Source organism: Pipra filicauda, unplaced genomic scaffold (assembly GCF_003945595.2).
Source record: "Pipra filicauda isolate LSUMZ 115617 unplaced genomic scaffold, ASM394559v2 scaffold10_size6260569_pilon, whole genome shotgun sequence".
Classification (NCBI taxonomy): Eukaryota; Metazoa; Chordata; class Aves; order Passeriformes; family Pipridae; genus Pipra; species Pipra filicauda.
In genome coordinates this window covers 5,206,546-5,230,696 of record NW_024103541.1, presented here as the reverse complement: position 1 = coordinate 5,230,696, position 24,151 = coordinate 5,206,546, and the positions used below count along the sequence as shown (strand labels likewise).

The following is a 24,151-nucleotide window of genomic DNA, read 5'->3' as shown; positions in this document are numbered from 1 at the left end:
ATATATATTTCTCCCTGATGATTTCCTGCTTTCAACTGACTTGCATTCATTTCCAGTCCTACTCAAAACACTCTTGGCCACCTCTGTACCACTCATCTATAATCTATTACCTTTCCTTTTTTCTTTACTTTTTTTTCCTTAAAACATACTGTTAAAATATTTATCACCCAGCATTATTTACCATCAAAGTGAGTTAACAAAGGAATGTTTGTAAGCAAACTTTTCTGATAGTGGAATAAATTTTCTGGAGCTCTGGTTTGGTGAATTCCTGTCCTGCCCCACTGTTACCGCTGACGTAGAAGAGAATTCCCTTTCTGGGAGTTATAGACAAAAAAATTTCTTGATCTTCTTTCAATTTGACTATGGTAGTCAAGGGAAAGGTTTCAGTTGCTTAAATGAGACAGAAACAACAAATACTAGTGTGAAGTCTGTACTATGGTTCTTTTTTCTTCCATCTCAGATTTTGGCAGTGGATAAAAGAGACTACATAAGGGTGAGTTGAATCCAGTGAATAGTTCAAAGTGCACAAGGATACCTAAGCAGATTAAATAAATTTGAAGTCAAAGCTTACTCAGCAACACACTTGAGTGTAGACAGTGAAAGATGTAACAATAAGAAGACACTGAAAACTTCCATCTAGATCTTATCTTGGATAAGCAGAGACATCTACAGTTATGAGTAGAATTAGGAGGCGTATCCTCTCATTCTAAATATTTAATCACTTATAAAGGTTGTATTTGCCACAGTGTATTCCAGCTATGAGTGTCAAAATGTTTCAAGAATATACAGAAGTGTATTTATGTCATGGTTTTGGTGCACTGTTTGTATTCTGAGAACTGTTCTGTTTGTCTGATATCTTAGTTTCTTGTACTGGTTTGTATCCAGCCTCTGCTTTGGAATAAAGTGAAAAAATCAGTTGCTGGGAAAGGGTAGTTCTGAGTCCTTCCATTTAGTGTGGATGTGACCAGCGAAAGCTTACTTGACAGGCAGTGAATGCAGCAGTAACACAAAGGGGTCAGAACAAGATTTTTGCTCTCTTTGATCAACTTAAGGGCGACCTGTAAAATTTCTGCTTCTCTGGCTCTTACAGTTGCTCTGTGGAGGTATGTGAGTAGTTGCACTTCTGCAGCACAGGTTGTGCCAAGGTGTGCTGGGCAGAGACATTTGGCTGAGCACTGGGAGCAGTAGGGAGGTTCAATGTCATGACCAAACTGTTTCCCTGAGGTGTGAAGAGGCAGGGATTTACCACTGGGGTCAGTGTGCATCTTGCACAGCTGGGCTCGTTTGAAGGCTGTCACCACTAATGGCTGCACTGCTTTGTGCTCCTGCCTGATTCCCTGCTCCTCTCTCATATGTTATCAGGTATTACTGCAGATTCCATTGTGTTATTGTAACGTGCTGTAAGATTGAATGGGATTTTTTTTTTTCTCGTTTCATTTCCGGCTTGTTGCTTAAATGTGGTATCTCTAGTTTCATATATGGCAACTAAAACTTGGAGTGGCATGGTAATTTTAACAATATAAGAGCTTCTTAATGCACTGATGCACAGTATCTGTTTTGCCTTTTGTTCACTTGCTTTGAAGTAGCAAATATAATATTCTAGAGAACAATATTTTGTATTGATTTTACTTTAAAAATCAATAAATAAAAATAACTTGGCACAAGAAGGAATTCGATTACAATCTTCATGGAAATTGTTGGAAGACACAATAAAACCTTAAAATGAGGTAATATGTATAAGTAATCAAAGTGTTGACTATGTTTATGAATGGCAAGCTTATAGTATAAAGTACTTTCTTAGTACCGAAGGTCTATTTTTATTTGTGACTCTCTTCCAATTCTTGTGGGCATAGCTGATAAAAATGATCTATAATGTTTAGAGAAGTGTCAGAAAGGCACAGTCTTTTAAAGAAGTCCTAAAATATGCTCTTCATTTCTCTTCTACTTGTCTGCAGCTTAGTCTTCTACTCATTATACTGCCCAGCTCTCACAGATTCAGTGGGTGCAGTAAAACTATTATACTGAACTAATTAGCAGTGGGTTTTCTAGAGCTTCTCTGTGGTACTTGGTTTGAGAAAAGCCACTGTTAAATGGGTTAAACCATCTGCTATGCACAGTACTCTGGCCACACAATATCTAGATATCTGGACTAGCATAAGTCAGGACTAGGTAAAAAAGACTATAACTGGAAAAGCTGACTCACTATGAAGCTGTTTTGGGGCTCTTTTGGTCAATATAGTAACTTTGCAAAGTTACTACATTGCAAAATCACCTGTAGAATTTTTGTACATTTATACATTTATTTTTCCCCTTCCCATGCAATTATTACATATTTATTACAGCTGCTGACAGGAAGAGGAAGACACATTTCTCAGTTCCATATAACAGATGAAGCAAAAAGAACTTGTTTCTGCTAATTGTTCTTCTGCCTCTGAAAATGTGGAGGATCAAACATATGTAAAGGCTGGGAGAATTTAAGGAACAGAATATAAAATTAAGATCTTCAAGTTAGGCTCTTCTTTGTATATTTGTGGAACATCCACCTTGAATTGTTCTATAAGATTAAAATTACATGTCTCTTACTGACTTAACTTTTTAAAAGAATAAGTTAATACATTACATAAATCAGGAATTTGCATTTGATTGAAGATTATATGACATAATGAAATGTGCAACCTAAGATCTTTATGATTTTGCAATCAGACTTCCTGAGAACTCCTTTATACCGAAAGAGAAATATTATTATGTAATTAAAACTAAGAAGTTCATGTAGGTAGCAGCAGTGCATTGTTTATCTGACTTATTTCAGGTTTTCCTGAAGTTCAACTCAGTTGTGGTGCACAGAACTAAAACAAAACCTTTTCAAAACTCAAAAATGAGTAAGGTGTGAGGGTGGAAGACTTTACCTGCTTTTGATGTGTTTCCCCCTTATTCCTGGGGTTCACTTCAGACTGAATCATGGAGTGAATGAAAGAGAAACCTATGAGCATATTTTTGGGGCTTATTTCCATTGTGTTACTATGAAGCAGGAGAAGCTACCAAGACCCTTCTTGTAGTTGACAACTTGATCTATTTTCTTTTCACTCTAACAAATGTATGTGGAGCCTGGTATTTGAAATGTGCTTATTGTTTACATCAAGAATTAATTTTTTCCCTTCCTTATGTAAGGTATTAGGCTGATACATATTTAAACTGTTTTATGTTATTCCTGATTGAAGAATAATTTATTTTGTCCCTGCACATAGTAATCTCCCCTTTGGGAATCCAGTCATTTTGACAGGAAGGAAGAAAGGGAAAAAGGTAACTGAAGAGTGGAATATTGCAGCTTCCTTCACTGGATCCAGTTGTGCAGTTTTACAGTGTTTTATTGTCTGCATCAAAAGACCAGGGGCAGGGTGGTGAAACAGGCTAATAGGGGATGAAAATACAAAGAACATTTAAATGAGTCAGCGTTTTACTTTTTGCAGTATCAGGCTCTGTATTGCACACCCTACAAATCAAACACAATGATTAGATCCACAGAGATCTTAACCACGACTATACTGAATATATAAAACTGTCAGAGATCACAATTATTCAGGAACATGCTGCAAATGCTTTTTCTGTCACAAAATAATGCAAAATGTAAAAAGAAATGCCAACAGTCACAAAAACCAAGACAAAAGAGTATGAAGTTTTCTTATGCTGCAATCTTTCACTTAAGGTACTGTCCTAACAGTTTAAATGTACATTTAATGAGAACAAGAGCATTTTTAAAAGTAACCCATAAACAAAATGTAAGTTGGATTTAGTATAATTAATTTTATTTTTCCTTTTCTCTAAGTAAAAAAGAACCTAAAACCTTAAATATAAGCCTCATCTGGAATATCAACTGATGATGGTATCCTCTGAAATTTTATTTGTCATCTGCAGATTGAAGTAGTCAAGCTGAGTGTGTGGGTTTGAAAACATCTTCATCTTTCTTTGGAAATTGTAACATACTAGTCCCTAAATTAAGTGTTAGTTGAAGATTATGATTATGAAAGAAAGCATAGGATTCTCAAAGCATAGGATTCTCCTCTAATTATTCCTGAATAGGAAGATACGGAAGCATTTGTAGTACACCCATGCCTGCATGATCTTTCCACCTCTAACAGAGTCTCCCACATATGACATTATTTTGCATCTTGATACAGCTGTCCTCTTTTGACTCAAATAGTATATTTCTTAGGTTCTTAATATCTTACATTTTAGTAATAATAAAAAAAGATATTTTGAGAATTGCACCCATTTTTTTATTTAAGAAATGGATGGGTAAAAACTACCTCTAATTGATTGATATAAATTACCATTGTAGTCACATTTGAAAGAAATTGTGGTGCTAGTTTGAACAGCAAGCAGTTGCAAGAACAGATAAACATTTCAGTAAATTGTTAATTGTTAGGTTAATTGTTTTCCCATAAGTAAATTAAGGAATCTTTAAAGACATCCAAGTTCTGCACAGCAGATGTGATAAGGGTACATATTTTTGTGTGCAACTCAAATAAAGAAAAAACACACAAATGTTGCATAACTCATCTTCAAAAATCTGGATAGCCTTTTGAAGAAAAAAAGGGGTTAAATTCTCAAGTTCTTACCCAGTCAAGAAACTATATTTCTAATCTACTATAGAACTTGGATTTTTTTAGGTTATGTACCATACTAGAAAGACTTTGATTTGCTTTAATTACATCTGAAATCACAGCATCTCTGCTGGCTGCAGAGCTTTCAGGAACTGTCACTCTAATTTTCCAATTTATAGATGTGTCAAGCAGGTATTTCTCTTCCCCTCCTCCCTCTAAATTCAGAACGTTATCAGACTTTCATGCAGAGTGTACTTTGCTTTTAAACCTGGCTGTTCTTCATGGTCATGTGTTGATTTACAGAATGTGCTTTCTCATAGCTCTGCAAGAAATGGATGTTAATTAGAAGTAAACCTCAGGAAAACTGAGAGTTTAGTTCCAAGGTACACTTTAGCCTTCTTTCATCTGTGGAATAGTTAGGAGCTTTCAGATCACCAACATTTATTTACTTTTTGCCATTTTACCCATTTTCCTATTGTTTGCAAATAAGGATTTTCAAATGTATTTTCAAGAGTGAGGAGGTGGTGCTTATGTTCTATGTCTTTTTATATTCATCCAAATCATATATTTTGAAATAATCCTGTAGTCCTCTTGTACCTGCCACAAAATGAGCTGTAATGGCAATCAGACGAGAATTAGTAGTGGTGAAAATTGGCAGAATTAAGCTGCACATAAGGAGAAAGAGGGGCCATTAGAGCTGGGACAGTTTTGCAGTTGGAGGCCTGCAGTTTTCAGTTTTCTTTTTCCTTAACTGAAAATAGAAAAAAATCAATGTTTTCTTTTTTTTTTTTTTTTTTTGAAAGACATTCGAACTCTAAAGCAGTCAGAGTAATACATCTATAAAGGCATGCAGTCAGGCTTTTTGATTTGTTGGGTATTTTGTTTTTTGGGCCTTTTTTTTTTTGTTTGGTTTTTTTTGGGTTTTGTTGTTGTTGTTGGGCTTGGGTTTTTTGGTTGCTTTTTTTAATAGTTACAAGTGCATATTCAAGGTGTGGAGAGGCCTTTCTGAGGGAGCTGATGTGAGAAGCAGAGAGCCCTGAGTGTGGTCAGTTCTCAGAGCACGCGACTGAAATGAGAAAATGTTGCAGCTCTTCAGCCTTGTTGTGTTGTACCGAATGAAAATGCATGTTGAAGGAATTTTCAAAATGGGCATTTGTTGGCTTTCATGTTTCTTTTGACTATTAAACCAAAACCATTTGGTGAAGGAGGGCCCACTCCACGTGTCAGTGGTGTGCCATCAGTTTTTACGAGCATAGCAAACAGTGGTCTTGAGCTTGTCTTCCCCCTGACTCCAGACACATGTGTACTGCAGAGAAAGGAGTTCATAATAAAGAAGTAATCCTAAAAGGTGTTTGAGAAACACCACAATTAGAAGAAAGAGTGCACAATCAAATGTACTTGATTGGTTTTTAAACCAATGGGCTATTTACACCTTTATTTCTGTGGTACTTACACAGATATTTCTTCATCAGAACACGCGCATTGCGTTTTGTTTGTCAAATGTTAAGTAAACTCTGAAAAAATTGTAATTTTTTTTTTTCCTGTTGTGGCTGGTATCTCCAACCCACACACAGCTGTTCTAAATTAACTAATTCTGGCATGTAGGCTTCGTAGTCTGGCAGTAGCATCACTGCTGTCAGAGGTGATCTCTGCAGAGCTGGGTATCTGTGTGCTTGTCTGCAAGCACGGAGCAAACAGAACACCTTTCTGCACCCACACTGCTTTGCCACGTGCCAGCCACTCCTGCTCATGTTGCGTGGCACTTGCCTGCCTTGATTCTTAGGGCAGAGCCCCTCTTCCCCATATGCCTCAGATCCTTTTAAGCCCAGCGGGATAAGTCACTTTTCCTTATGGTCCCAGTGAAAAGGATGTTCTGTCATTTTACTCAGCTCCAGAAAAAACGTGGGTTTGTGAATTTATGGGTCAGGGATGAAAGTGTAGTTTCTTTGGAGAGCTCCTATTGCCTGGCTCAGCTGCTTACAGGGTAGGGCAGGTGTTCAGGTTGATACATTGCTTATGTTCCCCTCAAAAGTGGAGAAAGCCTGATGAGATCCACCAGTGCTGTACACCTGTAGCCATCACTGACATCTCTCCCGAGAGAGCAGCTGCAGTGGGAAAGGCTGAAAACTAATGCCTTGCCCAATATCTTCTCAGAATCTCTGAATACCAGTGGTATGGAGTTTTTTCCCCCTGCTGTCCAGTGAACAGTTTGCAGGGACATACCTGACAAATGTTGTCCATAGAAAGGGCCTCCTTTTTCAAATAAAATGTCATAACTCCATTTTTATGAGTGCTCTTTTAAATTTTCATTTGTGAACAACATGTTTTTATAACCTGTGACAACACACTGGGAGAAAGACATGCTTTGACTGTTTGTAGGAATTTCTGGTGGACAAGTTACAGTGATAGAACAGGTAATTATTTGCCTGTTTCAAATTCATGCATTTCATGCAATTCTTTGTTCTCTTATATCACAGCCATTTTGAGATGTGTGAGGGTGATGGCATTTTAAGAAGGAAGAAGTAGGAAGCTGCAGCGTAAGTCCCTTATACGGATTCGGTCATTAATGGGTCATGTCCAGAATCCTCCTTAATTTGATGTCTACCTGTAAAACAGTTGAATACATTTGCTCCTTTTGAAATAATAGCAGCCATGTCAGCACATACTTGGTTGCAGCACCATTTTTACACTCCGACATCGATGACTGAGCCCATAATTTCACAAATTGATTGTGAATTCTTTGGGAGGTGAAAGCTTTGCCTCACACAGAGGAAGGATCCTGCCAAGAAGTGCATTGACTGCAGAAAGAGTTCATATAGATTTAGTTTGGACACCTGCCTCTTTCTTGTCCTGAAGACTGCAGTCCCTGCTCCAGACTGACATAGCTGCGCAGAGAGCAGCTGTTGCATGAACTTTGCTTCTCTGTGTAATACCAGCTTTGTCAGGGTTCTTCAGGCCCTGGTAGTGCAGCCTGAAGCTAAAAGAGACGACGCTCATACAGCTGCTGAGGAAAATGAGGGTTAAGGGCAAAGACAGATATTGCTCTTGAACTGCAGGAAGACTAAGGAGATTGTAGATAGAAGGCCAGAGAGATAGGAAAAAATGAAGTAGAAAGTTGTCTGTGTTTGATTTATGCAACTCCTGTTTAGCCAGCTTTGACAGAAATATTGTCTGTTTAGCGTGGGGATAATAGGGTTGTATGGGCAAGAATTATGTTCAAATATCTTGAATGTTTTAGGCATCTTATTGCTTTAAGGTGTAACTTTAAGTGGAAGATGCCTTGGGATAAGAAAGGTTGCTCTGAAGGAGACAAATGATGTGTAGGTTGGAAAAAAGTTAAATACATTAATATAATATGTATGAGAAACAAACACAACCGTATTGCCAAAAAAAATAAATCATCTCTGTTTTCCTGCATCATCACTTAATTGCCACGTTCTGGAAGCTGAATTTGGAGAAGGGCATTTTATGTTGCTCTCTAGAAAAGAAAAGCAGATAGTTTCATTGGGAAATTTATGTATTTATATAAATTTATATATGGTGAGAATTAGCAAACTCTCAGCCTTATATCTCCACTAATGTCAGTATTGTCTGCAAGTCAAAGAAGCTAGGAAGAAGCGAGAGCTTTGCTTTAGCTAGGCTTAACTGACCTTTGGCCTGTACCTACTGAAATCCTAATCGTACTCAGGCAAAATATGATATATGTCAGCAAGGCAATAATTTCACTTTTCAAGCTTTGAATATGAAGGCTGGTCTAATTTGTGCCTAGGATTTGTGAAGGGTTAAAAACCCAACACCACTGTATGAGGCCCTCTGTGCTTTCTTTTACCGAGGAGATCATTCTGGATGGAATTTCAGCTGAGATGGTTGCCTGGCTGTCATGGTCACACACAAGTACAGCCTGTTCCTGTTGTCAGCCTTGACCTGACAACAGTCAAGGCTGTTTGTGTTTGAGAGGGAAGGAATTGTTGGCTGGTACTGCTCAGGACAGGGGAAGAGTCTTTAGTGTCTGATTTTTAAGGATTTTGATTCTGGCTTTGATAAGATTAACAAAAAGATTCCTTCAGCACCAAAGCAATCTTGATTCAAGGATTTGATAACGTTAGGCAGGGCATTGAAGACGCCTTTGTGTTTTCACCCAAATTAAATTTTTAAATTTATGTGCTAATAATAGCATTTTTCTCTGTAGTGTTCTCAGATCTTGTTTTGTTTTTGTTTTGCAGTTACATTGCAGGTTTGTTTGTTACTTAACATAACTGGCAGAATTTCAAATGTCAGACAGGAGACATTAACAGACAAGCCATTAGTGGGAAGTGGCAGAATTTGAATGCACATACACACATAAATAAATGGAGTCTAAAAGAAGATGTCCATGTAAAAGGATGAGTGCAGTGTGTTTCAACTGTTTATGTGTGAATACAGCTTGCACTTCATAAAGATTTCAATTTGGCAAAGCTTTTATTCCTTTCACCACTATTCCCAATTATGATCATCAACCCCACAATACAGCAGCACAGGAAAGCTTTTTACATTTATCTTCTGAACTAACTCATGGACACTTATAGCCTGTTTACATGTAGTAACCATTGTTATGCATAATATCTGCAGGTGTAGTGAGTGCCTTTTAGCATGAAACACATTCCACAGTGGTCAACTTTTGTGTATGGAGCACTTTTGAAGGGGGCAGACTGAAAATAGACGACAGGACTAGGGAAGGTTCATGAGCAACATGTTGTGTATTTTACCATATAATTAGTGTATTAATCTTTTAAAGTTTGTAAACTGTTTCGAAGCTCTCTGTTAGAGGAAACCACTGTGTACTGGGAAATAAACTTGAAGATGACACACAGAGAACCAGTTCTGCATTTCAGTTGTCTGTATTTCATTAATGGTTGTCTAGGCAAGTGTCCTTTTTTTTGCATCCAAAATTGCTATTCATCTGATATTTGTTTTTTAAATTAGTGCCTGATTAATCTGCTGTGGATAGTGGACTCTGGCTTTCAGGCTAAAATATGATATAAATATCCTTGATTTGAGCAAAGGTTATTATTCTCAGTACCTTGTCTAGTTCCACACTGTGATGATGTCTGACATCTGGGGTTGTTTCAGTGCTTGACTTCTTAGCTTCTAAGCTCTTAAGGAATAATGTGGTTAAGAGCTGACTCCTGATTCCATTGTCTTCACTAACTTGATTCAGTGGCGATGGATCAAACTTTTCACATGCAACATATAAGAGTGAAATAAAGACTTTAAACCCATTATTTACACTCGGTTAATGGGAGTCATTCTGAGACTAAATTTTCTTGAAGGGAAGCTTGATAGACAAGGGAGAATTTGAATAAAGTAATAGGAATAGCTAACGAACCTGCTAACTGCTAATATAAGACGTTTGAACATGTCTGTAATACTCCAATCTGCTATGAAAACATTTTGGAGCCAGCTTGCAGGTTATAAATTGCTGTATGAGGTGAAAGTAATTAATTTTAAATGGCAATGGCACTGTTTATAAACTGTCTTCTCCCAGTATGATAGCAAATTTTGGAGAGCTGTTGGATTCCTAAATTCCAGCCAACTGACACCATCCATGGTCTGCTGTGTGGGAGTTCTGATGAGAGCAGAAGCTGTGAGTGTTGCCATGTAGAGGATTCGGGAATCCCCATTTCCCATGCGTTGGAGAGTTGTGTCATACAATGAGTTATTGAAGAGCTTGTGTGCTGGGATAACATGGGTAGTGGTAGGAGGAAATTTCTATTAAGTGTTTTTCATCAGAAGTTTATTCACAAGGCAGTTGTTGCTTTTATTTCCAGGCTACTGGAATCTTATTACAGAACAAAGAATCTTAAATGAAATCTTAATTTGAAAATCCTTGGCTTATCAACCAGTAATAAGTTCAGGTGGTCAGAGTTAAAATTTTAGACATATTTTACCAGATCTGGAAACTAAAAAATGGTACTCCATGCAATTCTTTTAAGCTAGCTATGCAACAGAAACAGCATATAATGCTCAATATGTACAAGCTTTAAAACACAATAAGGTTTTATAATGAAAAGCTTGCATTAGTGTGATTCATTAGGTTCCTTGAGGGATCTATTCTGACTCTCAAAAGGTGTAAAAATGGAATAAATAAATACAATTAATCAAGATATCTAAGTGTTACTCTTCATTTTGATTAAGTGGTCTTTGGCATAAATAAATTTTGATTATTTGCTTTAAAATTAGATTATTTGTAACTGAACAAAATCAAAATATCTAAGGCGGATAAAGTAAATTATTATAAATCTCACCTGTGTATTTGTTAAATGTGCAGTTCAAATAATTTGGCCTTGGTGAAGGCTTACTGCTTCTAAATGTACTGAATCCTGCTTCATAACCTGGCCAGGTGAGGTCGTTGCTGCAGGGCTGCTCTGAAGAAAAAGGTGCAGAGTGATCTACCCTGTGTCTTGAATATTTCTCCCTTATAAGAAGTCTGAAAGCTCAGTCTTCCCTTCTTTTGGTGAAGTACTCCAGACTGTCAGTTCCACAGGATTTGAGGGGTTTCATGAAGGAAAGATGTTTTGTGGGATATAGGGCCGAACTTCTAAAAAGATAAATAACAAAAAGGCTGTTGCTTTTTGTCCCTAAAAATGTGCAGGGAAACAAATCACACTCATCAATGGAAATGAGCAGGACAAGAGCAAGACATTTCAGTAGAGATGTTGAAAGAATCCTAATCCAGAGTTTTAGTTGTTTAATTTAGGGGATTTGCCTCACTGGTGTTTCACTGAAAAAAACCTTCAGGGTGGTTCATAGCAGAAGGTTAACTTAGAGAGTTACCGATTAAAATTTTTCTAAAAAAAGTTTTTGCAATTAAAAATGCTTAAAGAGATCATTGCAGTTTTGCCAAACCTTACTAGAGAAAATTACGAATGCTGATTATTAACTGCTTATTGTGAGATTAGCAGAATGCAAATGTCAGATGAGGATCTTTTCCTTGGAAACTTTTTTTTTTCATTTCTGTTTGTTTGTTTTAACATCATGTTAAACTCCTAAAGGACTGTAGAACATTTTCAGGTTTCATTTGGTTTAAAAATTCAAACAGGTTTAAAATGCTTGAAGGTCTTTATAGAATAGGAAGTGTATGGGTTTTTTTAAGGATTTTATCTGTTGCATATCTTGTCCTGCCTTAGATAGTTTGCAACATTTTAGCTGTAAATACCTCTTTGTAGTAATTAAAGCTGAAAATTAATCTGGCTACCAGGGCTATCCTGTAAATTCCTCAGGGGAGGTTGGTTATCCCTTTCATGCAATGACTTAGTAATTCTGTAAAACTCCATCAAAATTTGGAACAGTACACCTGAGAAATACTTACAGTTCTCATTTTCTTGGTAATGGCTTTTTATCATGTGGCAGTCTTCTTTTTTCCTGCCAGCCTTTATGTATATATTTGTATGACACTGGACTCTGTTGTTTCTTTCCTTCCTTTCTTCCTTTTTTTTTCTGTTTCAGTGGACTAAAAACAATGACAATTTTCATGAACTATTTTATAGTCATTTCACCTTTTCCTGCTGAAATTCAAAAGCTTATCAAAGTGGCCACAGTTTCAGTTTTTTTATACTGGTTTCTTAAAATAATGAAGTTTCTGAGATATGACCATGAGTTGTTCCTCCTCATCCATTTCCCATCAAAACTTTAGCATTTCTTATGCAACTTCTATGCAATAAAATTAGGAGGAGTAGAAGTATCAAGGTTACAAACATTCCTCAACTTTTCCTCTACTTGCCTTCTCATTTTTACCAAAGGATACAAATCAATGTGTAATTAATAGTTCTGAGGGATCCCAAACCAACACCTTTTCTGTATTTGACTGATTTAACATTCCTAATCCACAAGAGTTTGCAGGATTCATATTCCCATTGTCTGTGGTTGGTCATCCTGTCCAGTTTCTCACCTTCTCCTGCTGTTCTCAGGATGCACTTTAGTTTCTTTGTGGCATTAGCAAGCTGTCATTGCTAAGTGTAAAGGGTTCATGAATTCTGTCATTAGACATGATGAGAGGCCATTAGGTTGTTACAGGTTTTACATTTACTGCACTTTTTCAATGGACCCTTTTGTGTTCTTACCGCGTCTCCTTTCAAGCACTGTTTTGTATTGATTGATCTTAGCTTTCTCACCACCTGCTGCCAAATCAATTTTCCTGATCCATTTAAATAATTTCTGTTCATTCTCTTACTTTAGCATCTTACCTTTATTTTGTTCACCTGCTATCTTGATCAACATAGTTGAATTGTACTTCAGTGTGTGTTTTTTAGGAAGGCAGATGTTATTTAGTTGATGCAGAATTGACTCAACAGAAGTTAAGGGAGGTGGAGTTTATTTAATATTATATTTCTGCTATGAAGTTCAGTATTGACAAGCTACAGAATATGTTATCCTGCAGTGGGCAGAAGGGGTTAATTTTTTCATTGCTTCCTTAATTTACTGGAACTTTACCTGGTTTGGAATGAGTGAGACAGAAACCTGCAGACTGGCCTTGCCTTTGTAGTCCAGAATGTAAAAAAGATAAACTCTCCCTGATTGAATCCCTGCTAAGAAAAGTCATGTATTTGGCTTAAGAACCTTCACTGTATCCCATTAAGCCAGGGAATTGGTGGGTTTTTTTTGTTTTCTCCGTGATTTTTTTTTGTTTTCTAGATTATGGGAAGTTGTAACTGGCTGTTTACAATTTCCTAAATGCCTGTTCTTAAATGCCTGCAGGTTTTTATGTATACATTTTATAGTTCATTGAATTAGCCCTACAAGTTCACCATCCTTGGTGCTAGTGTAGCATTGTCTGAATGTTACTGTGTATGTTAAGCAGCCAGTGTTGGCATTGATGTGAGTTGGAAGTTATGTGCTGTAGTAAAGACTGTGATCTGTTTGATTAATGTGAATAGTTCCTGTTATTAACAATAAATGCAACTACGAATTAATTATAAAGTTGAATTAATTTGTAAAGCTCTATTAAGATACATGATACTTTATGAAGTACATACTAAGTTCCAGGAGCAAGGACCTTTGAGTAAAAATTTTGGAGGCATTTAGGGCATATCATAAAACAAATTATGTTCTGCTACAGTGCTTGGTTATAGGTATAATTTGGTATAATAAATCCATGTACCTTGTTATTCTTGAATGCAGGTTAGAATGTACATGGATGAATTGACTTCCAGAGATAGTCGAAGTGAATTAAAGATAAAATTCTGTGTGAATTTTAATAGTAATTTTGTGCAAGTTCTGTTCCTATTATTCTTTATGAGTTTGATATACTTAGGCGTTTCTACCTGTCTTTTTTCAGTGTTTCTATATGTTTATGTATTTTTAATGTCTTCTGGTTTAAATGTCTCAAGTAATCTGTTTCATCATCACCTGCTGTGGAAAAAGAATATGTGCATGATTGAATTTAAATTATTTTAAAAGTCTACAACCTATAACCATCATCTACTAAAAGGGAATTTCTAACTTGTAGGAGATAGTAACTTTGAAGCTGACATTTCTTTTCTCTAGTAGTGATTGCTAATGCAGGTTCTGCATAAACGGCATATTACATGAAGTGAAAGTTTAATTATAAGGGGAAACTTAATTGAATATTTCTGTTTGATTAATAATAAAGAAACAGGCACATCACGTTTGATTTTAGACAAGCCAAATAAAGGATGTTGAAATACTGCTGTCAGTGAATTAAATGTGGTACAACGTCAAGATCTGCCTTCTTTCAGTGTGTTTCTCTAGGCTGAGCATGGGCTGTGACCTTGCTGCTTTGATTTCTTCTGTATGTGGCATTAACAGTGTAGTCCAAGACAGACAACATATAGGTCACAAGGCTTTCACTCCGACTCTCTCAGCTGGTTGTCAGTAATAAACCTTCAGTTTAGTGAATGTAGCACTATTGCTTAAAGGAGCAATGCAACAGCTTTATGTAACTAAAGGAAAACAAACTGAAATGGTGGAAAGGCTGAGTATTGTTCTTTCCTCAAACTACCTGAAGAATAAGTGACCCAGCAGTTTCAAATCAGTGAGTCCAGTTCACATCTTATGTAAAATAATGTGAATCCAAAATGACCACAGAGGGCTCAGTAAAATCACTCCATGAGGAAGCACCAACAGGAAACAAGCTGATGAACAAAACTGGGATTTTTTTTTAATATATCAGAATTTCAGCTTTTTAAATTTATTTAAAATTGAAGACACTTTAAGCATTTTTCCCCTGTTGTAATTATGGATTACTGAAACACGCACGTGTTCTTTCAGCCGCAGTGACATGTCCCACTCCTCCTTACTGGGCTTTCTAACCAATAAACTATCAAATCCAGAGGAAGCTTGATCTGCTGCCAGAGAGTTGTTCCTGAACACACACATTTAATGAACGTACAGGTTGTTTTTTTTTTATGGACAAAGATACTTTACCTAATATTTGGATGCACAGGAATTAAAATACAAAATGCTACTGAAAATTCAAATGGATGCTATTTGAAAAATTATGCCTAGTAGTTACTTCACTAAGCAAGAAGCTTAAAAAAACCTCCTTCTAACAAAGCAACTGTAACTGGAAGTTATCGGTGTCAGGCTTTGCATGATTTGTAAGAAATGGATCTCCAAAAAATGGTGTGTTTTACTACATTGTTATGGGATGTTGTTTCAAGGACTAAGATAAAATCCTTCTGAGTAGCCAAACACACTTTTAAGTGCTTTAGTTTTCTGTAGAATTTTTTGTCAAAAAAATTATCTTGCTTATTACTTAGGGCTAGCATCTCACACAGTTACAGATGTACATGTGGTGTGATGGGATCTCATACTCAATACAATTCTATATGATCTTTTCTTTTTTAACTCAAAAAAGTACTTTGAGATACAAAATTGAGTAGGGTTCAGTTTCTAAGACTAAAAGATATAAGAGGGACAGAAGAAAACTGGTTTTTATTTTCAGAATATTATTCGGCTTCATAGGCTGGTGCTTGTAAAGGAATACTAGTTTTCCTGCAAATTTAAGTATTTATGTGCATAACCATATTTAATTGAGCATTAGCACTGCTTGATATTTTGATAAATGAAACTGCCTTCCTGATGATGCTTTGGAGTCTGCACCTTAGGAAAGTCATACTTGCTGACATATCTGCACTGTATCTGACCCATACTTTTATCCTGTAAAAATTGAACTAGAAGCCTCACAACTCATCTGAAATGTATGCCAAGACTCCCAGTGCATAAGAATAGCCTGATGGTGCTGTATGTGAAGGAGGAGAAGCTTCTGAACTTTTCAGTAGGGGGTTGAATGTACATTATGGCAAATAGATCATTTTAAATTAGTGTTCTGTACATTTAGGATAGAGTCTATTTTTACTCATGCATAAATTACCTCTGAACACAATTCAGAAAACCAATTTTAGGCTTAACAATGAACATTTCAAAAAAGTAAATGAATATCTTCACAGGGAAGAAATATAGTTTATTATAGAATCACTTACAATTGCAACTGTAATTATGGCTTTGTCAGTATTTCTGTGAAAACTGTTTTTCAGGGGGTTGGGAAAATATTCTTTCAGAATACGATGTAGCAGAGCATGGAGCTTGGCAGGCAGTGCCTGAGCCTGAGGTCTGTCCTGGACTTAGTGCTCTAAATAGACAAGTTTGACTTTTCTCCTGTGAAAGGTCACACACAAGTTGTTGGGAGATTCCCAGAGATGCTCTTTTCTCTTTAAGTAGCCTTTTTATTATCTTAAGCAGGGAACCATCAGCCCTAGGATGCCTTTGGCAGAGGTCTTTTCTTGCTGATGACCTCAATCCCTGTAATCCAGATGATCTCCTTCCTGCAGGGATGGCAATGGCAGAGCAGAGGGAGAATTGTACTTTCCTTGTTGTCTCCAGCTACGATGCTGGAGTGCTGGGCTTGGCAGTGCTGGGCTAATGGTTGGATTTGATCATCTTGGAGGTCTTTTTCAACTTAAGTGATTTGGTGATCCTACCATTGCTTTGCTTTCCTTACGATAAAAGATGGCAGATGTGCAGTTAGCTACTTACTGAGGTTTTATGCTGAAAAAAACTACAGACTGTTGCCGTATACACTGGCACAGGAAAGCTATAAAATTCAGTCTAAATATTTTTGTCACCACTAGTGCATGTAGATTAAAAGGGTAGTAGTTGGTACTGTAAATTACAAAAATATATTTAATTCAGATTTCAAAGTTAGTTATTAGCCCAAGAGACCTATGTAAATTTGACAGGAAATTTTAATATATTAAGGGGATGCTATTTTACCACACTGACATTCTGCTTTAAAATGGTGACTTTAATTTTCCTCTCATCTTCAGCTGGCAATTTCGACTTCGTTGTCTGTAATCGCCTTGTGGTTCCAAAGAAGCTCTTCCAAAACTAATAGAATGAGAACTAATGTAAAAGTGAGGATAAATAAATGAGATGGAAAACGAGACCTACTGACAAACACACAGTTAGTGTGAGAAACCCTGAGTCTCACAGTGTGCTTGTAATGTGAACAAAATTAAAAGCAGGGAAAAAATAATTAGAAATTTAAGAAAAAACAGTGATCTCACTTTTCTATCTGCAATCAAGCAAGCAAATTTTAGTGACCCAAGAATGTTTGTCAGGATAAATATAGGTAGAGGTCTGAGGGTCAGAGGGTAAGGTCGGAGGAAAGTGCCTCTTCTCTAGCTTTTGTAAGCTTTGGTTCAGAGAGTGAAGATGAATTAAAATTCTTCCACCCCTCCATCAGAGATCACTATGTGACAGACAGCCCAATGAAGAAGCTCTTTCTTTCCAGGGAACTAAATGCAGAGTTATAAAGACATTCACAAGTACAATTTTCCTCCTCAACCGATAATAACATTTAAGTGTTACCAAAAGAAGTGTTAATGAGTGATTAAAAATGAGCATAATTTAGTTTTTAAAAGTCCTACACACTCTTCACAATTTGCAGCATGTGTTTATATATTAGTAAAGCTTAATCAGATCATGAAGAAATGATTTGAACTCAAAGGAAAGGAAATCCTGGGTAGGATTTTTCAAAACAAAGGTGAATGTATTTACTTTTAGTGATTGTCTGAATAAGACAGGAATTGTTGATACTGTAACTCTGGCTATAGAATAAAGAGGGCCAGGCTCTAGCTTGTTACAGTGACTTAATGGTTTTCTTGAAGGGATGTTCAAAATCAGACAGAAATTATGGGCATGATGTGCCAGTCATGGAGTAATGTCTGCCATTAGCACAAGGTTGACAAGAGCTCAAAATAGATAATTATAGTGGTCACTTTTGACCTTAAAAATAGAAAAGTATAGTACTGTTCTCTGTATTCATATCTGGTAGAGAAACTCTAGTTTCTGAGCTCTGTTTAGTCTTCAAAAATAGCAGAAACTGGATAACTTCTGCAATTCGGTTTATTGCCTGTGAAGAAGTGTGCTTTCTAACCCCTTTGTAATATGTCTTGAGATCACAAAGAAGCAGTTTGTACAGCTTATCATTACCTCTAATCCTTAAATTACACTCCCAGTCTAACTAAAATCCCTAAAAGTGGCTTTCATGAATACAAGAGGGCACCGCTCTGTAAAATGGCATCAGGAAGGAAGCACTTGGGAGTGAAAATGTGTCCTGTAAATGGCCAGTGCTGCTTCCCCCTTCTGTATATCCTGAGGAGTATGTTTATTCTCTAGTAATGCCAGCTAAATAAGCAGAATTAGTATTTAATTAAGAGACTATTAAATGTGAATAAGGCTGCCATAACCTGAACTTGTAAGAGAATAAATGGAAGACAGAAAATGTTCATTGAAAATGTAATGTGAAAATTTCTAGGGCTAATGTTTCAGTGTTTAATAGTTTGTATTCTCTTTTGTCATAGACTAAAAAAAGTCTGATACCACATCTGACTAGTAACATTTTCTAATAATTTTTAGGAGGCAAAGTGTTTTTAGTAATCCAGCCCCTATTTATATTGTGATCAGAATATATTATGAATATAGCTTTAATTTCTTCATGCTTCAATCATCTTCAAATTTATTTCGAATCATGAAGCAGTGCCAGAATCACAAACTATCTGTTATAATAAACACAAACCAATATAAGAGATATATAAAATGAGCATTTAAAAAGTGGAGTACGAAATGATAAAAACATAGCAATGCTTTTAAAATATGTTTTAAATATAGGAAAGTTATTTTTAATACAATGAGTGATACTATTTTCTTTGCATGTTCTGGCGGATTTTAAGAGTAAAGGTGAATCATCCAGGCCCTCTGTCATGCATATGAGCACATTAAGTTTTGTAGTACTACTAAGGTGAGGAAAAACCTAAAAGTATTTTACTTTAACATTTCCCAATATTTTCCTAATTTTCAAATTAGCTCAGATCAGTGAAATCATTACCACGACCTTATTGGTGCTGACCTTTACTTTTTAATAAATTTGATTGATAAACATTTGAACAAAAAAACAATATTTGGGCAGCTCACAGAAAAACAAGAGGCAGACTTTTCTCAAAGTAACTTTTAGGTTCCTTTTTAAGTCCAGGTGTGCCATTGAAAAGACTTGTAAGTTAGAAGTTATGTGCAGCTGTGGGGATGTGTAAAGGAATCTACCTGGTAAAACATAGGATGTGTGGGGCATGTAGTACTGCTATTCTCCATTCCTACTTCAGGGAAGAGTCAGGCCATACCCAACACTAGATTCCTAGTAAAATGTTGTCATTTTCTTCTTACAGGAATTCATTTTTACGTTTAGGATATTTCATTTCACAACAAAGGCAAAGAAATATTTTAAACATGGTTATCATGGTAATACTTTAAAACACAGAATGACATTTGCATTTTTTTAATATTCCTTTCATCTTTTGCAGAGTAGGATATGTCCTGTATTACTATGAGTACCTATGGCAATTCCACATCTTGCTCTTTGATTTCCTAAGATCATAAGACTTTGCAGAGACTTTTGTATAATGGTTGGTTTAGTGAGTATCGTGTTATCAAAGACAAAGCTTCAATTTCTCTACATTTACTAATGTTTCACCCTTAGAAGGTGGAACATTAAATATATATATATATATTTATTCAATTTTCCTATTTTTCTTTCTTTTTAATAAATTTTTGTGTCACTATTGTCATATGTGTCCAAAATAGAGTGGAAACTTTTCAAAAGAAATTAAAGCACTTCAGTAAAAGTAATCTCACCAGACTGTATGCAATGAAGGACTGCAGAACATGTCATGAGTGTATGCAGACATTTACATGGGGAGCCCTCCTCTCTCCACATTGTCCTTTCCTTGAGAAGGCGTTTTGTAAATGCAGTTCATTTTTTTCCTCTGTGGAAAAAAGGATGGGGTTTCTCTTTCCAATCCAGGCAAATCTGGGACCTCATTTTTTTGGGCTCAGAGCCACAGGCTCGCAGACATGTGCAGGCTTTTAACAGGGACTCAGCAAACCCTGAGGAACCTCTGCTGCTGCTGGTGCTTTGAGAAGTCTTTTGCTGCTGCTATACCACATGCTGTTGGCTCTCCTCCTCCTCCTCCTCCTCCTCCTCCTCCGCTACAGCAAGAGTTTGTTAGATTTGTTCTTAGAACTGCTTTTCTTCTATAATGAGGAAAAGCAAATTCAGTGTGTTTTGTTGGAAGGCCCTGGTACTTAAAAAAAGTCAATGAAAATACTAATGTTCAAGGTCTGCCAGTCTTAAGCACGTAAAGAAATGTTTCAAATGCTATCAGCAAACTGTAGCTACAGGCAAATATTATGTAAAGTAACTTCTATACTTTGTAAAATATTTATATATGCTTGAAATGAAGTTTTTCCTCATAATGAACAATAAGTAATCAACATACCTACTTTGCTTTACTTCACTTTTTAAGTTTGAAGGCTCTTTTAGTTTGAAATCATGTGCAGATTGTTTCTTGTCTGAGTGCAAATTAAAATAAAAAAATCTAATATAGGCAAAGCCATAGATCATATCCTGTTATTTGAGTATTTCCTCCACTTCCCTTTCAGCTCTTTGTACAGAATTCACACTTTGAGTGGATTTAATTCTGGAAAGTTATCAACGTCATTGCATAACTGTGGGAAATGCTTCCCTAAATGTCAGGTATTATCAGACCACAGCACATTTAGAAGAACTCAGACTGTATAACCCCAAGGTTATATGTATTTAAATCTGACTTCATTACATTTTATACAAGACAGAATATCTCTGTCTGAAAAGGTCTCTGAGGATTTTTTTCTGCCATTAGTTGACATACTTTAAATTCAGTAGGGAAAAAAAACTCCAAAGCAGGTCTGCAAGGGTCAGAGCTGCACAAAGCATTGACATAGTGAAGTTGTGTGTGTTTGCTTAACAGTGAGATACAATACTGTGTGATTCATTATGCCAAACTAGTTTCTTCTCTGGTAAGGACTGACAAAGGATTTAGTTATGTATTAATATAAAGTCTTCCCATTTATTATTATAAGTTGCCAGTCTTGAAAGTCAGTTTGCATAGTAGGATGTCCCTATGAGTTCAGTTTAGAATTCCTTTGATCTTAGAACTGTCCCCAGAGTGACTCAGGAAGCTCTCTGGAGATTGTTTTTGAAAGCAGGGAGAGCTAGACTCAAAACAGTGTGGAGGAGGAATATCTGAACCATGTCCCTGGTGCCCAGACTCGGGATTACATGAGCTGCTTCCCCCAGGTCTCAGCTGAGTTCCCTGCTGTGCCCACAATCTCTTGCTGCAGCAGGTTGTGAACCACAGCAGGAGCCCTTGGTGTCCTTGTCCCGCTGGGGGTGGGAGCAGGTGTGTGGTGCAGCAGATCTGCAGATCTCAGCAGGCAGGGAGAGAGTGTTTGCTGGAGGGAGGGAGAAAACACCCCTTCCTGCACACCCTAGAGCCTGTGGCAGCTGGTGGGAATGGCACCGGGATTGCTGCCTTCTGGAGCAGCATTTGGAAGGGCAGCAGTGATTGCGGGGGCATGGCATGTGGAGATGAAGTGAATAGTGGTCTGAGGATCTTCAATAGAGTCAAGAGTTCAGCTTTTGGGGATATCAGCTGTATTTTATCTGTGATAGCAGAGCAATTTAGCACCTGTTTCAAAACAGTGAACTTTTTTCTTTTCTGTGTTTTCTATGTGTGAAGAATTTTAATGTTAAAAGGACACCTCTAGGAGTAGTCAAAACTGAGTTTCTTCCAGTGATTCTTTTAACCCTCCAGGACTGCAATATTGGGTTGTAGCCTAAATTTTCACTATGATCCACTTTACAAGTCTGAGTTCTGTTTACACCTGGCTCTTAAATTACTCTGATAAAAGCATCCTGTATTCACATAGGATTCCAGTAGAAATTAATAAAAAAATTGACTGCCTCACTGGACTGTAGTTGTAGAACAGTAGCTGATTTTTTCTCCTTGTTCTATTTTTTTTTCTTCTTTTTTTCTTTTCAGTTTATTGGAGCAGTAGCTAGAAATCAGACTGTTCTTGTTTTCATATATCATCTCCTTTGTTTGTTCTTGCATGGGCCTGTCTGAATATCTGGAGAAAATGTATGACCCAGAAAAAGGAACAAATGCCTTATGCCAAACTTTGTACAGGAGGAGAATAATGACAGCAAGTAAAGAAAATCAGTCAAAACCAGGGATGTGAAAGCTGTGTGTGAATTGCACTGCAGATGCTGGTCCTCTAGGCAGGGTAGAAGATCTCACCTCCCCACCTGGCACCCACAGTGCAAGCTGAAAGTATGAGAGAGGATGAGGAACAAAAACAACAACAAGGGAGCTGTTGTTCACTTGGATTTTGTGTCAGTGTGTAGTTATGGCATGGCTGGGACATACAGTGAATGTCCGTCTGGGGTGACTGAGTGAAGGTAAAGAGTGATTAGAAAGTGCTTCAACAAAAAGGAAAGGAAAAAATGAAGGAAAGGTCGAGCTGGAAAGAGAAGGAAGTGCTTATAGCAGTGAAGGCTAAAGTGTTGTCTGTTTTGCTCCAGTGTTCAAAACCAAGGTTAGCTGTGACCTGGTTAACCTAACAAATGCTTAGCTTAAGATAGTGAAAGAAAAGAATTGCCCTACTGGCCCTGATAAAAATTGCTCCAGGGAAGTGTTTGAGGTAAAGTAATTGTGAAGATTTGTAATCTGTGAAAACATATGGAAGGTAGACAAGATCTGTAAAATGAAAAAGAACAAAGAATGGTTTTGAGGAATTTTGGTGGAGAAATGGAGGAAGATGGATTGATTTTTTTTTTTTTTTTTTTCCTAATGGAGGAGTTAAACTGCTGGAAAATACTGAGAACTTAACAAAGAGTAGGTAACTGCCAATATCCATCTGTAAAGTTCAAATCATAAAAAATGAGTTTAATTTCTCTGCAATTGTAGAAAAAGCCTATTGAGTAGATAAGGAGTAGCCATGGTGTTCTCACCAGGGAGCTTAAGAAACGTGGTGTAAATGGGACCACCATAACTAAAAGCAGATTGGGGTTCTGTGCTCGGAGTGAATGCTGGCAAATAAATGATTCACTGTCAAAAAAGATGGATTTGTGTCTCACAGGGCTCTGACCAGAGACCAGTGATATTCAGCACTTTGAAGAGAACAGAACAGGGAGTAAATTTATTTAAATTTGCAGATAATATCAATCATATTGCCAGCAGCCTAAGGAACAAGATCAGAATTGAAAACCATGTGGAAAAATTAGACAAATTATTTGAATATGAAGGTTTTAATTCAATAGATACAATGGCAAGCTCTTACAATTGCTTGGAAATAAATCTAGTAAACAAATATGTAGTAGGCAGCATATTATAGAAAGTAGTATTGTAGAAAAGTGTATGGGGATATTGGTCAGGCAACAAATTGATCACAAAAATAATGTCTTTTTTAGGAAAAAAGTATCACACTCCAATGTTTAAAGATGTATTTTCTGTAGGATGTGAAGTCTTGAAAAGATTATTTAGGTCAAGAAGGATTGGGTCTCCTTAGCCTCAACAAGAGAAAGCTGAGGATACAAGTCTTCAAATATGTAGAAGATTCCTGTGTGCAGTGAGAGGATGAACATTTTTCTTTTATATACTCTGCAAGAGAAACATTTCTAAATCTTAAAATAGTTAAAACCCAAAATAAATTTCTTGAAATTTTTGTAGAGTTTCTGCCCTTAGACACTTTTTTGTAACCTGATTAAACCAGTATTTTCTCCATGCTTTAGTGGCAGCTCATTCTGTCTTAAGATGAGACTATGGCTGGTTTTCAGTCAGATTTTTCTGCCATTTTTCCATCAGTTATTGATATTTTGGATACTATATCCCATACTGCTTAGTACTGCAGTCCCCTACTCGCTCTTTTTCAGTTCAGAGGATAATCCAATAACAGAGAAAGTCTATTTACGCACATCTTTGAGACTTAACAAATTCCCTTTTCCTATTGATTCCAAAACCTGTTTAAGTTGCAGTAAGTATGACCAGAATGTTGATCAGCTCTTCTGCATTACTGGGCAGAGTGGAAAAATTCGTGTTTCTTTGTTACACTGAGCTCTCTTCTTGAAATAGTGTGTTGTAGAAATACATACTAAGCTAAATCTGATACAGTATGGA

The 24,151-nt window shown here is 36.7% G+C and overlaps 1 protein-coding gene across 3 annotated transcripts in view; it reads left to right on the top strand.

The window, feature by feature from the left end:
* The window catches only part of DPP10 (dipeptidyl peptidase like 10), a 477,295-nt gene that overhangs the window by 367,106 nt on the left and 86,038 nt on the right, over positions 1-24,151 (top strand). The window lies entirely within an intron of this gene.